Raw genomic sequence first — 20,926 nt, forward strand, 5'->3', positions numbered from 1 at the left:
AAAAATTGTATGTTGCATTTGTTGATTTTGAAAAAGCTTTTGATTCGATTTCTAGGAAGTTACTATGGCCGGTTTTGTTAAAAAATGGAATTAGAGGTAAACTGTATAGATGTGTTAAAAGTATGTACAGAGAAGTTAAAGCTAGGATAAGAAGTGGAGCGAAATTATCAGATTTTGTGAATTGTACAAGAGGCGTGAAACAAGGTGATGTGTGCAGTCCTGTTCTATTTTCGTTGTTTGTGAATGAGATTGCCCTTGAAATTGTTGAAAATGGACGACATGGAGTGACTTTTGATTTGATAGAGTTGTTTATGCTGCTTTTTGCTGATGATATGATCTTGTTATCAATATCAGTTGTAGGTTTGCAAAGACAGCTGAATAGTTTATATGAAGCAGCAATGAAATTGGACTTAAAAGTAAACATGGAAAAAACAAATATCATTGTGTTTCGTAGGGGTGGTTATCTAGGTAGACGTGAACAATGGTCATATGGAAATGAAACTGTAAGAGTGGTAAATGTGTATAAATATCTTGGGATCTTTTTTTCAACCAGACTCAGTTTTACTTATGCCTGTCAAGATTTAGTAAACAGGGCAAAGAGAGCTGTTATGGTTATACTTCATGTTATATACAGATTAGATTGTAGCTCATACACAGTATTTGCTAAGTTGTTTGATTCTCAGGTACAGCCTATTTTACAGTACGGTGCAGAAATCTGGGCTTTTGAGAATGATGTTGAAATAGAAAGATTGCACATGTTTGCCATGAAACGCTTCTTAAATGTTGATAGGCGAACACCCAACGATTTAATTTATGGTGAACTTGGTAGATATCCAATATATATAAACTCATATGTAAAGTGTATTAGATACTGGCTAAAGATAACTAGAATGAATAATTATAGATTACCATACAAGGCTTACATGATGCTGTATAACTTAGACAATAACGGAAAAAAGACTTGGGTTACAGGTATTCGAAAATGTTTGTGCTCTTATGGATTTTCTTATGTCTGGGATAACCAGGGGGTTGAAAATGTTTCATGGTTCATAAAATATTTCAAACAAAGAATTGTTGATTGTAGATGGCAGGACTGGCATAACCACATTCAGAGTAGTGACAGATTTGCTGAATATAAGATGTTTAAGTTGACAAATAATATGGAGTCATACATTGAAATGAAAATGAATAGATATGTGAAATGTGCTTTGACCAAAGTTAGGCTTGGTGTATCAGATATTGCCTGTCATCGTTTAAGATACAGTGAAAAAAGAGCTGAGAAAGTGTTGTGTCGTTTATGCCATCAATCAGAAGAAGATGAAATTCATTTTATGTTTTGTTGTCCTTGTTTACTTGACTTAAGGTTGAAACATATCCAGCCTAAGTTTTATAATAACCCATGCCGCTTTAGATTCAATTTGCTAATGTCATCCAGAAATGAAACTGTATTGTGCAATGTGGCGTTATACATTTACAATGCCTTAAAGCGTTTGCGTATTGCTATAACTTAGATCATAATATCAACATAGATTGTCAAACATAACAAGCATCTGAAGTGTAAATGTTAAACAATGTGTTTTTGAAAAGTGTTTGTGTGATTGATATAATTGTGACTTACCCCTTCAGTAAGGGGCTTAGGCCTAAATCTGAATAAAAATTTCGTATTCGTATTCGTATTCGCTACACCGCATCTGCTAGGCAGATTTCTAGCCAGCAGCATGACTGAACGCGCTAGTCGGGCCTTGGGTGCATACTTAAGATCATATAGGTACTTCATGAGCCTTTCATCGTTGATTTCCTCTGCACAGTTTTGCCAGAGATACTGTATAAATGTCGAGTTGACAAATACTGTACATATTGTATGTGACAGAGATAATACATAGTGTGTCATGGGCAGTTCTCAGGTTATATGAACGGTACCATAGCTGTGTGTGGATTACAGCATTCACTAACGTGCTTGGTAGGTAGATTTATGACTGTGCACTTTCAACAGTCACAATTGAATAATGATAGATAGAGTGGAGGTCTGATGGACAGACCATTACATTCACATATATGAAAACGTGGAATGATCCAAGGTTCGCGGTTCGAATCTTGTGCAGGCCGACTTTGACACAGTTCACACCCCACTATCTCCCCACACACACACACCCCGCAAAAAACAACCACCACCACAACAACAAAAACCCCCACAAAAAAAAAAAAACAATAAAAAAACAACAACATATGATGGATGGATGAAGATGATTAATGCTTCTGTGAATTTTCATTTAGTTGTTGGACTTTGACAAGGCTTGCCGATGTTTATTATAAAACAAGGAAATTGTTGTGTTGTTTTTTTCATTTCCAGATGTATCCAGATATGCACACACACTTGCACGCGCACACACACATACACGCATACTCTCTCTCTCTCTCTCTCTCTCTCTCTCTCTCTCTCTCTCTCTCTCTCTCTCTCTCTCTCACACACACACACACACACACACACACACAGAGGACGAAAATGATACGACATTCACATACATATTCAGTCCCCGAAGAGTGTGCACGTGCAGTTGTGCCTGCATTCCTTTGTATTGTATTGCATTGTGTTGTATTGTATTGCATTGTATTCTTCTTTTTTTTTTTTTTTTTTTTTTGGTCACAACAGATTTCTTTTTGTGAAATTCGGGCTGCTCTCCCAAGGGAGAGAGCGTCGCTACACTGAGAGCACCACCCATATTTTACTCTCTTTTCTTGAGGGGAGGGGGTGGGGAGGTGGGGAGGAGAGGGGGGGGGGTATTTTTTCCTGCCTGCAGTTTTTATTTGTTTTTTCCTATCGAAGTGGATTTTTCTACAAAATTTTGCCAGGGACAAAACTCTTTTGTTGCCGTGGGTTCTTTTACGTGCGCTAAGTGCACACAGAATCTCGGTTTATCGTATCATCCGAATGACTAGCGTCCAGACCACCACTCAAGGTCAAGTGGAGGGGGAGAAAATACTGGCGACTGTGCCGTGATTCGAAGACAGTACGCTCAGATTCTCTCGCTTCCTATATAGGAGGGTGCGTTACCTCAAGGCCATCACTCCACACATTTTGTAAGTGCACTGTGAAAATAAACGAGAAACATATAACCTATGCGAACAAGAGCGTGCGGCCGATCTGTGATTTGATGTGAGTCCATTGAGGTGAACCAGAACCTTCAGTTTCAATTGCAAAAGGTGTCTGTCATTTAGTGCTTCTAGTTTTCTGTGTTTACAAATTCCCTCTGTCCACTCACGTGTGGTTTTGAATTGGTTTCATTGACTGCTTGTTTAATTAATAACATTAATTGATATTTTGCATGTATCAAATACTACGAATATATATATATATAATGTGCAAAACAACAATGTGCAAAACAACATACAGTCATAGGATAATGTATGGTAAACCTGTGTTTCCGGAACAAAATATCGTGGACCAAAATTTTTTTTTTTTTTTCTATAGCGATATTTTGTCACTTGTGTTAAGCTGGTTTCAATTTCGTTAACCAGTTAGTGAGTTTTAGTCCACACACACACACACACACACACACACACACACACACACACACACACACACACACACACACACACACACACACACACACACACACACACACACACACTACCCTAAACCACACACATAAACAAACACACACACACTACCCTAAACCTCTTTTCATAGCACCTCACAAGGGACCACCACCCGGAGGAGATAATCGAGTCTTAATTAAGGAGACGATTCCTGCTCAAAATGCAGACACGTAAACTTGGGGGATTCCCCGTCAATTCCCTCCACACCATCTGCACAATGACTCTCTCTTTCTTGCATTAGAACCTGGTTTCTAGAGAAGACAAGACATGACAACAATAACTTATTTTTTGTTTGTTTGTTCGTTTGTTTGCTTCGGTGCACAGGGGCTGAGTACACCATGAAAACACACACAAACACACACACACACACACACACACACACACACACACACACACACACACACACACACACAAAGAGATAAAAGATGAAAAGACGACCATGCGTATGTTTACGCACATCCTTCACCTTACTCTCCCCCCCCCCTCCCCCAACTCCGCCCCACACCCACACCACCACACACACATAAACACCCCTCTTACAAACACATTAGCACATATTCACGTACAAATATTGGTGGTGAGAGAGAGCCAACGAGCAGACAGACATACACGCAAGGGCCTGTCGCCAATATCTTGCCTACTGTTTTGTGGTGCTTGTTGTGGTCAGTTTTAAAGGTAGCGAGCTGAAGAATCGTTTAGTTTTTGTTTGTTTTCTTTTTCCGATATTTTGTTGTTGTTTTTGTTGTTGTTGAGAAGAAGGTGAAACAATGGCAGGGTCGACGACACGTGTTCCGTTTCTCTTGGCGATAGTATTCTGCCTTGTTGCGGGTGAGTCGCGAGCGCACACGCGCGTGTGTATCTGTATAATCATTTGTATGCATACGTATATATATATATATATATATATATATATATATATATATATATATATATATATATATACAGAGAGAGAGAGAGAGAGAGAGAGAGAGAGAGAGAGAGAGAGAGAGAAAGGTGGGGAGGTATTGTATTTTGTATTTCTCGTTTTTGTCACACAGATTTCTCTGTGTGAAATTCGGGCTGCTCTCCTCAGGGAGAGCGCATCTCTACACTGAGAGCGCCACCCCCCTCCTCCTTTTTTTGTGGGTGTGGGGTGGGGGTGGGGGTATTTTTTCCTGCATGCAGTTTTATTAATTTTGTTTTTCCTACTAAGTGGATTTTTCTACAGAATGTTGCTAGGGACAACCCTTTTGTTGCCGTGGGTTCTTTTACGTACGCTAAATGCACACACACACACACACACACACACACATACACACACACACACACACACACACACACACACACACACACACACACACACACACACACACACACTTTGTAAGTTTCGTGTTCAACATGTCTAGTTTTGTTTTCCTCTCAACAAGAACCAGACCACTAAATTATTCTATTATGCGTCCTTTTTGCAGGAACTGTATTCAATAATTATGATCTTATTCAAATTACTCTGAGATCATTCTTGTGTATTAGGTGATACAATATTTTTTCCGTAATTATTTTTCGTTTAAAAAAATTTTTTTTTTCAATATTCTCTTTCGTTGAGAACACAAAGACAGTATTGATCATGATCTTTGGAAGTGCAATTATATGCAAATATTATGGAACGCTTTAACAGAGTTGACAAAAGAGAGATGTGTAAACGCGGGAAATCTAAAGTTAACAGAATCACTTGTGGTATTTGTATATGATGTGACAATAACGACTGATGCAGTTTTGTGTTTTATAATATTGTTCGCAATGTATTATTCATATTTACGTAAAATTGAAGACAGCTTTCCGCAAATATACAATTTTTTTTTTTTTTTAACAAACTAAACACCCGATATAGAATTGAAGAATATAATGCATATATTAACTTGAACTATACCATTTTTTTTTCTGCAAGATGGCTGCCTTACAAATTATTGATCACAAATGGTTAGTAACCTGTTCATGCTTAACGATAATTAACTACCCATATTTATGTTCTTTTTATTGATATTCGTAAGAAATGAGTGTGATGTTTACTTACTGTGAACATACTCTAAGATACTTGGCAGTTTGTATTCCATAACAGCTTGTGTAATATCTTAAGAAATGAATGACAATATTCCACGATGATAACTAACCTATGTATAATCCAGATGCTTGTCTCTTTCTATCTGTCAGTCCGTTTATACCTGTTTTTTTGTTTTGTTTTTTTCTTTCTTTCTTTATGTTGAGATGTTGTTGTTGTTGTTGTAAAATGTCAACCTATCAAAATGGAATTGAAGAAAAAAAAATGTTTTAAAGAAGTTCTTTTTTTTTTCTTCAAATTTTCTTTTGTTGTTGTCCCTTCGCCATTATCACTGTAAAATAGAGGGGTGTTGTTGTTGCTATCATTTTGTTTTAACTGACTTTCATTCATAGTGTTGGTGGTGTTGTGTTGCTGTTGTTGTCAATGATGAATGTGATGATGATGTTGATGACGATGATGATGATGATGATGATGATGATTATAACGACGACGACGACGACGAAGACGATGACGTCAGCAACGACGACGGCACCTATGGTGCTAATGACGATGACGATAACGACGAAGTCAAAAAGACCAAAACGACGATGACTTCTCCCATCATAATGGTGATGATAATGATGATGATGCTGGTGATGATGATGATGATGATGATGATGATGATGATGATAACGTTGCCTCGTTACTTACTGCAGTTGAATTGCAAGTGGCTGAGGCTAGGAGGGCTAGGAGGGCTAGGGGGCGTTACCGCAGAGCCCGATACAGTGGCGACGGTGGCGAGAGCAGCAGTGACGACTTCTATTCTGAGTAAGTGGGGGAACATTTAAAGACAGAAAGAAAATAGTTGGATGATACTTAGTGACACGTAAACCAAAGTGCAATGGTTCTCTCTCTCTCTCTCTCTCTCTCTCTCTCTCTCTCTCTCTCTCTCTCTCTCTCTCTCTCTCTCTCTCTCTCTCTCTCTCTCTCTCCCTCTCGTTTCTTATAGGCTTTATCTATAGGAATCCTGCAGAGCACGTTGACTGGATGGATAAGTTCACGCTAATGATGGAAGACGCTTCTCTGCTCTCAAATGAAATTATTTTATTGGGTGACTTCAATATAGATTTACTGAAATGTAATTTGAACTGGAAACAAACATACGAATCCTTTCATCTCAATCAGTTAATCGACAAACCAACACGAATCACTCGCACTTCACAAACACTCATCGACCACATATACACAACTTCCACAAAGACTATTTCTGAAATATGCTCTCCAACCTTTGGCTGTAGCGACCACTTTCCAGTTTGTATCACATGGTCTAAAAAAGGTATCAAGATACCAAAAAACTGTCATAAAGTTATCACATACAGAAGTTATTCAAAATTTGACCCTGATTCATTCTTGATGGACCTGATGAACTCTCCTATGTCTCTCGTTTATCAGTTTACTGATCCAGATGAAGCGTTTGAAATATGGTATCATAATTTCCTCAACATTTACAACAAACACGCCCCATTCAAAACTAAACGTGTAAAAACCAGTCTGAAAAAGCCTTGGATAACGGGAGACATAGAAGACGCCATCGATTTCAGAGATTTTCTTTTATCAACTGGAACCCGAGAAGATTTTCAAAAGCAAAGAAATGCAGTAAATAACATGAAACGTTTAGCGAAAAAGAAATATTTTCAAAAGTTGATCACTTCTAAGTCTGATAGTAAGTCTTTGTGGAAAGCCATAAATCAGTTGAAAAATAAGAATAGAGCCACACAAATTACATCACTCACAGACATATCCACAGATAGACTTAACTCACATTTCTGTAACATAGCTACTTCAATTATAAAATCAGACAAATCAAACCTTAACTCTTTAGATGCTCTGTTAAAATTCTGTCAATCAAAAAATATTTCATCCACATTAGATATTCCTTTGATATGTGTACATGAAGTTTATAATGCTCTGACCCATTTAAAACAAACTAGTACAAGAGGTCTTGATGGCATAGACGGAAAAATATTAAAACTCTCAGCTCCTATAATAGCAGAATCCCTCACATACATATATAATTTAAGTATTACAAAAAATAAGATTCCCAAAACGCTCAAAACTGCTAAAGTTATTCCTATATATAAGAATGGTGATCGATCTGAACCATCAAACTACAGACCAATTTCTATTTTGCCAATATTATCAAAACCCCTGGAAAATCATATAAATAAACATATTCTTAAGCATTTTAATAATTTTGACTTGTTCCATCCAAACCAGTCTGGATTTAGAGCTAATCACTCATGTCATTCTGCACTAACAAATTTAGTAGATCAATGGCTTACTAACATTAATAATAACGAAATTACTGGAGCCCTTGTTGTCGACTTTATGAAGGCTTTTGATGTGATTGATCATTCTCTCCTCCTGAAAAAACTAAAGATTTATGGTTTGTCTTTGAATACATTAGAACTTATCTCATCTTTTCTCTCTGAAAGAAAACAACTTGTGTCCACAAATGGTTCAAAATCAATGTTATTACCAATTAACTATGGTGTACCTCAAGGTTCTGTTTTGGGACCTATCTTATTTTCTGCATATATTAACGACCTACCCTTATCTATCAAGACACCATGTGAAATGTTTGCTGATGACACCACCATTCATACTAGTCATACTAACCTATGTATCGTATCTCTTTCTCTTCAGGAAAGTATTGACCAATTGATTGAATGGTCCGAACTAAACCACATGTGTCTCCATCCTAAAAAAACAAAATTCCTAATAATCACAACAAGACAAAAACGTCAAAATATATCCATAAACTGTTCGCCTATTTTCATCAAAGGTGACAAGATTGAAGAAGTTGACCACCATAAAATCCTTGGCATCACTATCGATAATAATTTGTCATGGTCACATCATATTTCTCTGTTATGCAAACAGGTATCAAAAAATATCTATCAACTGTCTAGAATCAAACACTTTTTGGATCTTCACTGCCGAAAACTATTTGTCAGTACTTATATAGAATCACACATTAACTATGCTTCGACAGTGTGGGATTCGGCGAGTGACAGTATTATAAAACCTCTATTGAGTCTGCATAGAAGAGCTGTAAAATTGATTCTTTTAAAATCTTCATCATTGACTGTATCTGATTATAAAGCTCTCGATATCCTCCCACTGAAAACAAAACTTCTATTTAACAAAGGTCTATTTATGTTCAAAATCATGTCTGGATTTGCTCCCCCCTCGCTGAAGAATAAATTTGTAATCAACACTCATCGTCATCTTCATAAAGTTATGGTACCACTTCCAAGGATCGATCTTTTTAAATCTAGTCTGTCTTATTCAGGGGGCTGTTTATGGAATGAATTATTATCCTGCCTCAATGTAAACACTGTAAAAAGCATCCCTAACTTTAAAAACATATATCGTGCACATTTATTGAAAAACATGTGATTATGTGACACATATCAATTATAAACAAAAAATCATGTATAGATTGTCAATATATATACGCCTCTCTCCTCCCCTGTCAGTCTCTATGTCTCTCCACTGTCACTGTCACTATATCTGTCTGTTGTCAGCCTCCCCTGCCTTCTTTACTCTTCCTCTTGTCCATTCTTCCTTCCGTTCTCCACCGCGCCCCTACCCTATTGTCCTCGTTGTTATTCATCTATCGCGATATTGTATTGTACATACGTTCTATGTTATGTTTGCACATGCTTATGCAATTTTGACGTTGATGTTGTGAATTGACTCTCGCTTTTTTTTATTTTTTTTATTTTTTTTTTTTTTACTTTGTTGCTTTTTTTCCAATTATTATTCATGCCCAGAGGGCTGGATGTAAAAAAGTACTTTGTGCTTACTCCTTTACCCTCGTAAAATAAAATTTCGTTCGTTCGTTCGTTCGTTCGTTCGTTCTCTCTCTCTCTCTCTCCCTCTCTCTCTCGCAAACACACACACACACACACACACACACACACACACACACAAACACACACACACACACACACACACACACACACACACACACACACACACACACACGCACACAATACTCTCTCTATTACATAGATAAACAGAGAGATTCATATTGTGTTGATACATCAGTCCATTTCAGTTCATTCACCGTTCATATCTTTATGTGCCCTGCTTATTAATGTTTCATTGTTTGTACTTTCTGGAATTAAACACTGAGAAGAGATAAACGGATAAGCGAGCGCGCGCGTGTGTGTGTGCGCGGGGAGGGGATGGGGGCGGGGGGGGGGGGGGGGTGCGCAGATGGGTTCTTTTGCGAGCGCGCGTGTGTGATGTAGCTTTGCGTTCTGTATCTTTTCCACGTTCTGTTCTCTCTCTCTCTCTCTCTCTCTCTCTCTCTCTCTCTCTCTCTCTCTCTCTCTCTCTCTCTCTCTCTCTCTCTCTCTCTCTCCCTTTCTTAGTCCCCCTCTCCCCTCCACCTCAACCGCCCCCCCCCCCCTTTTCATTCGAATATACAGAAATGTCGATTTCTAATTAATAATAACAATCATCATAATGATAGAAATGATAATAATCCAAATAATAATAATAATAATAATAATAATAATATAATATCATTTATTTTCAGTCTAATAAATTACCATCATCTTTGATGAACAGACTATAAATAAATAAACGATAACGTTCTGTGTGTGCATGCTTGCTTGCGCAGGTGTGTGTGTGTGTGTGTTTGCACGCGGGCACGCATGTCGGTGCGCACCTTTGTGTGTGTGTGTGTGTGTGTGTGTGTGTGTGTGTGTGTGTGTGTGTGTGTGTGTGTGTGTGTGTCTGTGTCTGTGTCTGTGTGTCTGTTTGTATGTCTGTCTGTATCTGGTTGTGTCTGTGTCTGTTGCAATAAGACAATGACGAAGACGGCATAGGAAAAAGATAACGACGGCTAGCCTACAATCCTAAGACCGACTACGGCAATGATGAAAATGATGTAAAATACACAGTTCCGTTTCAGGAACTCATACTGGTTAATGCCTCTTGTGGGGTTAGGCCTTTCGGGGGCCTTTACCATCTGCAGTTCATGCTTGGTCATTCGCTGTTATATAACTACACAAGGTAAGGTCTGAATGTTGTTTTCAACATAATTAATTGTATTTCTTTTTTTTTCTTTTCTTTTTTTTTCTTTGTCACAACATATTATTTTTTTTTTCCGTGTGAAATTCGGGCTGCTCTCCCCAGGAAGAGCGCGTTGCTACACTGAGAGCGCCCCCCCCCCCCCCCCCCCCCCCCTGCGTGCAGTTATATTTGTTTTGCCTATCGAAGTGGATTTTTCTACAGAATTTTGCCAGAAATAAGTCTTTTCTTGCTGTGGGTTCTTTTACGTGCGCTAAGTGCATGGTACATACGGGACCTCGGTTTATGGTCTAATCTGAATGACTAGCATGCAGACCACCACTCAAGGTCTAGTGGAGGGGGAGAAAATATCGGCAGCTGAGCCGTGATTCGAACCAGCGCGCCCATATTCTCTCACTAACTAGGCGGACGCGTTACCTCTAGGCCATCACTCCCGGGCATGGTTGTTCCTGAACACACTTTTGTCGGTTAACTCACTCAGTACGGCCAGTCCTCTCTTCTCCTCTACACAGACCCCTCGGATGTCCAGTGGGTGTCTGAATGACCCAACCTTTAGCTTCCGTCGTAAGAATTGTGGTATTCTTTGTCAACATTCACCTCTTCAGTATAAGAGCCTTCCGCTTGCAATATTTTGATGATGGTAATTGGGGTGAAACGCTGTTAACGTCGTCCCTTTCGCCGTTCGTATGGAAAGAGTTAATGCATGAAGAAGATTTATTGGGGAGAAAAAAACAACAAAAACAACAACAAAAAAACCCCAAAAAAACCGCACGTTAGTGGTTCTGTAATCCATGTCAGCCGTTCGGTGGATTATAGAAATGAGAAAATTCCCAACATACATCAGCCATGACACAATCACCAGCACGTTGATGTTGGTCGTGTCATTAAAGAACAAGAAGAAAGAGGAAATTGAAGAGGAAGAAGAGGTTCAGATACTCAGCTTCCTACTACTACTACACACACACACACACACACACACACACACACACACACACACACACACACACACACACACACACACACACACACACACACACACGTTTTAGTTTCAAGTTTTAATTATCCTTTCACTCCTATTGGAGTATGGAGAAATACTGCAAAATAAACTATTCATGCCCAGAACAAACATTTCCAAATACACAACAATGTCACATAAAAGTTGAGAAAACACAAATGTCTTTTAACTCCAAAAGTATAACTAGGCAACATTTGCAAATCTAATCATCTTATTTACAGCTAAAATGACTTTTTTGCCTCCTTTGAGCATATTACAAAAATTAAAAACCGATTTTAGAGACAAATATTTTTTAGGAACATATCTATTTTGTAACTGATCATAATTGGAACATTTCATTATAAAATGAAACTCATCACCAATCACAGACATGTTACAAACCTTACAATGCCGTAACTCTCGTGGTATGCCTTTGTGTCTCCCTATTACTATTTCCAGCTTATGATTACTACTTCGAAATCTGAAGAAGCTGATAACGTAATTATCAGGCATTTGACATATATTTTTCTCTACCAAATCCACTTTTGAAATTTCGATAAAACAAACATTTACTACTCGCCTCTAGAGCATGTCTCCATAGATTTTGAAAACTATCTGTCAAAGCAGTGTTGACATTCTTGCAGAAAGATTCCCTCTCCAAGAAGAATTGAACATCCCAAACACCCTGCTTCTATTAAAATTTCTCTGATACAACTCATCCATTTTGAAGAATAAATACCATTTCGATATAAGTCAAGTAATATCGAATATATTTTCCCGGAATATTTTTCTGTGTTTTATATCACTAAGCTGGTCCAAAATCGAACTAATCTCATTTTCACTAACACACTAATTGGATAAATACCAGTTTCTCCATAAACAATTTGGGTCATAGTATTTCTGTTCAGTTTGAACAAGCGTTTCAAAATTTTCAATTCTAATTTTTCAAGTATATCTACATTTTCATAACCCCATATTTCTGCACCATACAACAATCATAGACTGGTACATGTCCAGAATGATATGTAAAGGTAAATCTTGATTTCTGGCTGACTGAAGTAACGAAAACATAGCTTTTTGGTCCTGTTCATAAATCATTATTTTAGCTTTGTAAAAAGTTCAGAAGGCGGTCTGAAGACGAAGAACTTACCACTTCCATTCAATCCTCTTTAACAAAAAAGATAGAATAGAATATGTCTTTATTACCAAGTGTACCGGGGTCACAAGGAATATTGGGGGGATAGTACATAACAAGGTGCGAACATAAATCGAAAATCATACACAAACACAGATACAGTAGAAATTAGGAGATATGCAAGTGCATATGAATATAAAAAAAAACTTGTGCATACCACACATGCACGCACTGCACACACACACACACACACACACACACACACACACACACACACACACACACACACATGCACGCACACATGCACACACACACATGCACACACACACACACATGCACGCACACGCACGCACACACACACACACACACACACACACACACACACACACACACACACACACACACACACACATACATTCTCAATATTATTACGCTCGTGATAATCATCAAGCGCTCAGTGAGTGTTCCGTTTCTACTTCGACGTTTCCCTGCCAGGCCGGTCGACAAAGAACAAGCAACACTTACCTTTGGTTTATCAGTAAACTGACCACTGCCCACCTAACTTAGGGGAGCAAGGTGACAGAATGGCTAAGACGCTTGTCTGCCAAAATTCAGTGTCCGCAAAGACCTGGGTTCGAATCCCGCACTTATTCTCGCACATTAAGAGGAAACCTTCTCCTCCTCCCCCTCCTCATCTTACTACTACAACAACTTCTCCTCCTTCTCTTCATCTTCCTCCTCCTACTCCTCCTTCTCCTCCTTCTCCTCCTGCTACTACTACTTCTGAGAAGGAGCAAAAGCAGGAGAAGAGGAGGAAGAAGAGAATAATGCATTATTCTGGAAGAACTGAATGTGGTGACAATCTCACGATATATGTTTCCGGATTTATTTTTTTTTAATGATTATTACTTTGAGTTAAAACTCCAGTAAAAAAAAAAAAAAAAAAAAAAAAAAAAAAAAAAAAAAATCAAAAGAAACAGAACCATGTCTCTCCTGTACGTAAATGAAACATACATTCATTGAAGCTTCTTTTCTACTTATTTATTTATTTAATTTTTATTCGTTTATTTTCAGTTTCGCCAGCCTAAGGAAGTTCCCACTCGCTCTCATTCGAAAACGGCACCATTTCAGGCGTCTCAGCTCTACACTGTTTCATCCAAGGCTACCGACCTCGCTACCCCATGCCAACGGTATCTACCCCCCACACCCCCACCCCCGACCCCAACCCCCGACCCCTACCCCCCGACACCTCCTCCAGCCCTGTGTGCCTACCCTCCTCCACCAACCAATCCCCCTGCTACACAACCATAGAAGCAGAAACGCCGATCCTGATCTTGCTTCCAAATGAACTTGCTGACTGTAGCGTACTCTGGAATCATTGTTTTTTGTGGGAAAAATAATGTGAATGAGCTGCAAAAACTGTGTGGGGGTGGGGATGGAGGACTGGGTGCCCAATGAAAAAAAACAAACCAAAAAACAAACAAACAAAAAAACAACAAGGGACGAAATCTGAATGTCTACTCAGATGCAAATACAAAATGATAATAGTCCAAAGCCTTTTTCTTTTCTTTTTCTTAAAAAAAATTTATATCATATATATATATATATATATATATATATATATATATATATATATATATATATATATATATATATCTTGGTCACTTTTTGGATCGATCAATTGTGCTCAGTTCATACCAGTTTTTCGAGGCATCTCGGTGTTCGGACATATCCAAATAATTATTCTGCACCTGATCTGCTAAGCAGATGCCTGAGCACCAGTGTAATCCAATGCGCTTAGTCAGGCCATGAAGGACACAAATGAATAAATAAATGAATAGATAAATGAATGAATAAAAAAATAATAATAGTGACAATGATAAAAGGTATGTAAGTAAAAACATAGTGCATGGGCAAAAGGTTGAAACAAAAACATGAAATAAATAAGAAGCAATGTTCAGTGAACCGCTATTGTGTGCACCCATGCACGTGCATACACCGACGAGACCCAACAGTGAAAATGCACACACACACACACACACACACACACACACACACACACCACTGGCACATCGCTTGTCTTCGAGATGAAACCGCTTGCAGGTCCATATACTTTTTTGGTTTTGGTTTTTTTATGTTTTTCATATATATATATATATATATATATATATATATATATATATATATATATATATATATATATATATATATATATATATATATATATGTATATATATATATATATATATATATATATATGTATATATATATATATATATGAAACCTTCAGAATTACACGAAGCAATGGCAGGGCCGATCATATTTTGTAAACTGCTGTCCATTGGTTTACCTTTCTTTAATTTTAGCTGCGGCGTTCCTGTTGAAGTGATTTTATTTCTAGTCTGTGAGAATATTATTCAAACATCGTAGTTTGCGTGTGTATATCATCACGTTTTGGTAGCCCACTGGTTGGTTTGTGGTCAGTCTTGGCGGTGGATTTAAAAAGCATCGAAGGGGTGTGTGGGACAGCAAAGCAAAACAGTCTTTGTTTGTTTGTTTGTTTGTTTTTTCTTTCTTTCTTTCTATCCGGGACAGATCCATAAAGTTAGTTGCTTGAAGATATATTACTTGTTTGCCAATAAGATATTTCATGCCTGCAGAAGTGTCTATTTTTGCACGTGTGAAAATATATTCATTGTACAAGAGTTGTGAAGCTAGCATTCATATTTCAACTTGAAAAAAAAGGAATCTCCCTCTGTGTATCTCTGTCTCTGTCTTTCTGTCCCCGCCTCCCTATCTCACTCTTCTCCCCCCCCCCCTCTCTCTCTCTCTCTCTGATCCACAAAAGAAAGAATATAATAACTCATTAGTAAATGATCTTCTGCATTCTGTTAAAAGTCAAAAGGAATTTTGGGACACAGTACACAAGATAACAAAAAAAGAAAGTACAACCTGTAAGTGACATTTCTACCCAAGAGTGGTTCCAACATTTTAAAGATGTGTTTGAAAATTACTATGATGAGGAGGAGGAAGTAGCTGCAGACATGTGTGTAGATAATGATAATGATAACTTTACACAAGATAGGCCTATATCTCAAGAAGAAGTACTGCTTGCAATTAGAAAATTGAAAAATGGCAAATCTACTGGTCCAGATGGACTGATTGGTGAATTTTTTAAACATTCAAGAGAAGTGACTGTTGATTTTCTGGTGAAAATGTTTAATTTTTTGTTTAATAGTGGTATTTATCCAAACAATTGGACAGAATCTATAATCCTGCCATTATTTAAGAAAGGTGACATTAATAATGTAAATAATTATAGAGGCATTTCTTTATGTGATGTAAGTAGCAAATTATACAGTTCCATTATTAATGACAGGTTGCAAGAATGGATAACTCAGAATGATATAATTGGAGAATATCAAGCAGGATTTAAAAAAGGGTATTCAACAATTGACCATATATTTACTTTAATGGCAGCAGTACAGAAACAGTTTGCAAATAACAGAAAATTATATGTTGCTTTTGTGGATTTTGAAAAAGCTTTTGATTCTGTCTCTAGAAAACTTTTATGGCCTGTTTTGTTGAAAAATGGTATTAGTGGAAAATGTTGTCGTTGTGTGAAAAGTATGTATGAAGAAGTGAAAGCAAGAGTGAGATCAGGGGCAAAACTATCGGAGTGTGTGAACTGTATTCGTGGGGTTAAACAAGGGGATGTTTGTAGCCCTGTTTTGTTTTCACTTTTTATCAATGAACTTGCTTTAGAAATTATGCAGAATGGTCAGCACGGCGTTACTTTTGATTTGATTGAATTGTTTGTTTTACTGTTTGCCGACGATATGATTTTGTTATCTATAACAACAGTTGGTTTACAGCGACAATTGAACAATTTATATACTGCTGCCAGTAATTTGCACTTAAAAGTAAACATGGACAAAACAAGTATTGTTGTTTTTCGCAAGGGAGGGTATTTGGCAAGAAGTGAAAGATGGTCGTATGGTAATGAAAGAATTGATGTTGTCAATGCATATAAGTATCTTGGAATCTATTTTTCAACTAGACTCAGTTTCAATTTCGCATGTCAGGATATAGCTAACAAAGCAAAGAAAGCAGTTATTGTAATACTTCATATTTTGTATAAAATAGATTGTAGCTCATTTAGTGTATTTGGTAGGTTGTTTGATTCTCAAGTTCAGCCAATATTGCAGTATGGAGCAGAAATTTGGGGACTGGAAAATAATGTAGCAACAGAAAAAACGCATTTATTTGCAATGAAACGGTTTCTCAATGTAGACAGTCGAACTCCAAATGATCTTGTTTATGGTGAGCTGGAGAGATATCCGATTTATTTGAATCCATATATTAAATGTATCAAATACTGGCTGAAATTGACTAGAATGGATGAAAACAGATTTCCATTTAAAGCTTATATTCTTTAGATAATAATGGCAAAAAGACGTGGGCAACGAGTGTTAGACAGTGTTTGAATTCTTATGGTTTTGCATATGTGTGGGACAATCAGGGGGTTGAAGATATTGCCGGTTTTTTTTAAAGTGCTTTAGGCAACGAATTATTGATTGCAGGTGGCAAGACTGGCATGATCATATACAAAACAGTGATAGATTTGCACAGTTTAAACTCTTCAAGACATCGCATGGCATAGAACCATACATTGAGTTGGTATTGAACAGATTTATAAAATGTGCATTGACAAAATTCAGAATTGGTGTTTCTGATATTGCTACTCGTTGTTTTAGATACGGAAATTTAAGGGAATCGGTGTTTACTTGTCGTTTATGTAATCTGGGTAAGGAAGACGAGCTACATTTTGTGTTATGTTGCCCTGCCTTGAGTGACCTCAGACAAAAACTAATCCAACCAAAATATTATAAAGATCCATCTAACTTTAGATTTAATTTGCTCATGTCGTCAAGACATGAGTCTACTCTGTGTAACTTGGCCATTTATATATATATATATATGAGGCATTGAAGAGATTGAGAATAGTTACGACGTGAATGTTGTTGAACATCTGTGTTAGATATTTTTTGGTTGGTTTGTGTTGAAGATGCATAGTGTGTCATGTAAAATCTTATTTATCTTTCTTTAATGTCACCCCCTTCAGTAAGGGGCTTTGGCCTTTATCTGAATAAAAAATCGTTATCGTTATCGTTATCTCTCTGATCCATATATCCACAACAGGACATTGACCGTCTGGAATCAGTACAACGGCGTGCAGCAAGATTTTCACTGAGGCGCTACAGAAACACGTCAAGCGTCTCCGACATGCTAAACCAGCTGAAGTGGCCCACTCTCCAACAGCGACGTTAACTCTCTCCATACGAACAGCGAAAGAGACGACGTTAACAGCGTTTCACCACAGTTACCATCATCAAAATATTGCAAGCGGAAGGCTCTTATACTGAAGAGGTGAATGTTGACAAAGAATACCACAATTCTGGCGACGGAAGTTAAAGGTTGGGTCATTCAGACACCCACTGGACACCCGAGGGGTCTGTGTAGAGGAGAAGAGAGGACTGACCGAATTGTGTGAGTTAAACAGCAAGACTGGCCATGCTGTACAAACTGCAGCATGACAAGGACGGTAAACATGCCCTCCCTGAGGCAGAAGCTCATCCCACCGCTGCTACGACAACGACAAGCCCACCCAGAACAGCTGTCCAAGATCTTCTGTAGTACACAGTACAAGCGGGTAGAATTCCTCCCAAGAACAATTCGGAACTGGAACGCCCTGCCCCTGACATCTGTGGAGGCCAATGCCACTGGCACGTTTGTATTGAAAGTGTCGCAGTGGCTGCAAAATGATAACAACTGCCTGTTGTTCTTTTGTTTGTGTTTTTTTTGTTGTTTTTTTTTTGTTTGTTTGTTTGTTTTTTTGTTTTTAAGGTTTTTTTTTTTTTTTTTAATTCTTCCCTGTGAACCACCAACAAAGAATAGGTAGTAGTTTTAATTCTTAGTGTAAGGATCATGGATCAGAGAAGCAGTAAATGAGCTTTGCCGGTCGGGGTTTATCCCCGGGGAGCTCTTCGCTAGCTGGAGTGGTCCAGTCTAGATACTGCGAAAGAAAAGTCTTCTTTTTTTTCTTTTTTTTTTTTTTTTTTTTTTTTAATATAGTTAGCGCATTTCACTGCAGATCTCCCACACAGTGACAGAATAATCAGTAGTGATTGTGGTCACTATTCGGAAGGAAGGAAGGAACTTTTCACAGATTCATCGAAGTCTCTCGGTTGTATGGTAAAGCCTGGGACTCAGCATATGGTTTTCCCGTTCATTCTGCAGTGTTGCCAGACCATCCGCTTTTTTTCTACTGATTTGATGATGATGATGATGATATGGATGCCTATATAACGCCTATCCTCAGTCGGAGAGCAAGCTCCAAACGCTTTAAAAACTCGGGGCCATTTGCTCAGCAAGCTGTCTACCTGGTTAGAGCCGAGTGACAGCTGCCTCTTAGGCGCTCATCATTCGTTTCCTGTTTCGTACAATTAGGTTTCAGTCACGCATACGTATACTCATACAAACATATAACATTTTACGTGCATGAATGTTTTGTTTATTTACCATGCCATGTAGGCAGCCATACTCCGTTTTTAGGGATGTCTGCATGATGGGTGTGTTCTTGTTACCATAACCCACTGAACGCAGACATGGATTACAGGATCTTTAACGTGCGTATTCGATCATCTGCGTGCGCATAAACACGAAGGGGTTTCAGGTGCTAACGGGTCTGGACATTATGTTGACCTGGGAGATCGGAAAAAAATCTCCACCCTTGACCCACCAGGCCCCGTTACCGATATTCGAACTTGGGACCCTCAGATTGAAAGTCCAACGCCTTTTAACCACTCGGCTATAGCGCCCGTCCTTTGGTTTCTTTTTCCCCACGTCATGATGCGGTGTGTCTTTGGCAAGCTAAATCTGACAGGAGTCCGTCACTCTCCAGATCGGATTTCCTAGTTGGGTTTACCACTCACATGTGGCTGTAAGCACTGTCTTCATTCTTACATGTTTACAAAAGAGCTTCAAAGACTTTAAAAAAAAAAAAAAAAATTAAAAAAAGGAGAAAGAGGACCTACAAGAATTGAAGGGACAGAAATGGTGAGTGTGAAAGCACAAGCTAAACGTTCGTGGTTGTGTCCCTTACTTCTCATTGCCATTTTACTACATATATAAATTATGTGTATATATATATATATATATATATATATATATATATATATATATATATGTTTGTTTTTTTGTGTGTGGTTTTTGTGGTTGTGTCCCTTACTTCTCATCCATTTTACTACATCTCTCTCTCTCTCTCTCTCTCTCTCTCTCTCTCTCTCTCTCTCTCTCGAATGTTTGAACAACATAGAATAGAAGCCTAATGGGAAAAGGTGATACCAGTGTAAAAGATGGCTGATGTTCGCAGGTAGAGTCACAATCGGGACCCTGGGTCCTTCGATCCGTTTTTGCTGCTCCACGATCTGAGATCGATGACAGCAGACCACATCCGACCGTTCGTTCTCGCGGCATGTGTTTCCAAGCGTGAACGTCAGCCGCGCACATACAGAGGGAGAGAGAGAAAGAGAGAGAGAGAGAGAGATGGGGGTGGGGGGGGGGAGGGGGGGGAGAAGTGGGAGTGTTCAGAGCGATGAGCATTTCTCCCTGTCTGTCTGTCTGTCTGTCTGTCTGTCTGTCTGTCTGTCTCTCTCTCTCTCTCTCTCTCTCTAAGATGTGTAAGTCTGCCAAAGTGCTAATATCTTCACCCTTGGAAAATAACGATTCATTCATTCATTCATTCATTCTCTCTCTCTCTTTCAGTCAACACAACTACTACTACCACTGCTGATAATAATGATAACGATAATACTACTTCTACTGCTGCTACACTACCACTGATGATAATAATAATGCGTACTTCTTTTCTTCTTCTTCTTCTTCTTCTTCTTCGTTCGTGGGCTGCAACTCCGACGTTCACTCATCGTGTGTACACGAGTGGGCTTTTACGTGTATGACCACCCCCCTCACCCCCCAGTCCCCCCCCACCTCCCCCCCGCTCCCACCCCCCGCT

The 20,926-nt window shown here is 38.4% G+C and overlaps 1 long non-coding RNA gene across 2 annotated transcripts in view; it reads left to right on the plus strand.

Moving 5' to 3' along the window:
- Positions 1–14,354, plus strand: part of LOC143292509 (uncharacterized) — a 16,119-nt gene extending 1,765 nt beyond the window's left edge. Inside the window, exons 1-4 of one of the 2 annotated variants that reach the window (XR_013056654.1) lie at positions 4,211–4,425; positions 6,328–6,439; positions 10,602–10,702; positions 13,924–14,354. This is a non-coding gene — a long non-coding RNA (uncharacterized LOC143292509). Of the gene's footprint in view, positions 1–4,210; positions 4,426–6,327; positions 6,440–10,601; positions 10,703–13,923 lie in introns of those variants that run through there. The other variant, XR_013056655.1, reaches the window with a different exon arrangement.
- The last annotated feature ends 6,572 nt before the right edge of the window (positions 14,355–20,926 follow it).

The sequence above is a fragment of the Babylonia areolata genome, chromosome 1 (genome assembly GCF_041734735.1).
Source record: "Babylonia areolata isolate BAREFJ2019XMU chromosome 1, ASM4173473v1, whole genome shotgun sequence".
NCBI classification, from domain to species: Eukaryota; Metazoa; Mollusca; class Gastropoda; order Neogastropoda; family Buccinidae; genus Babylonia; species Babylonia areolata.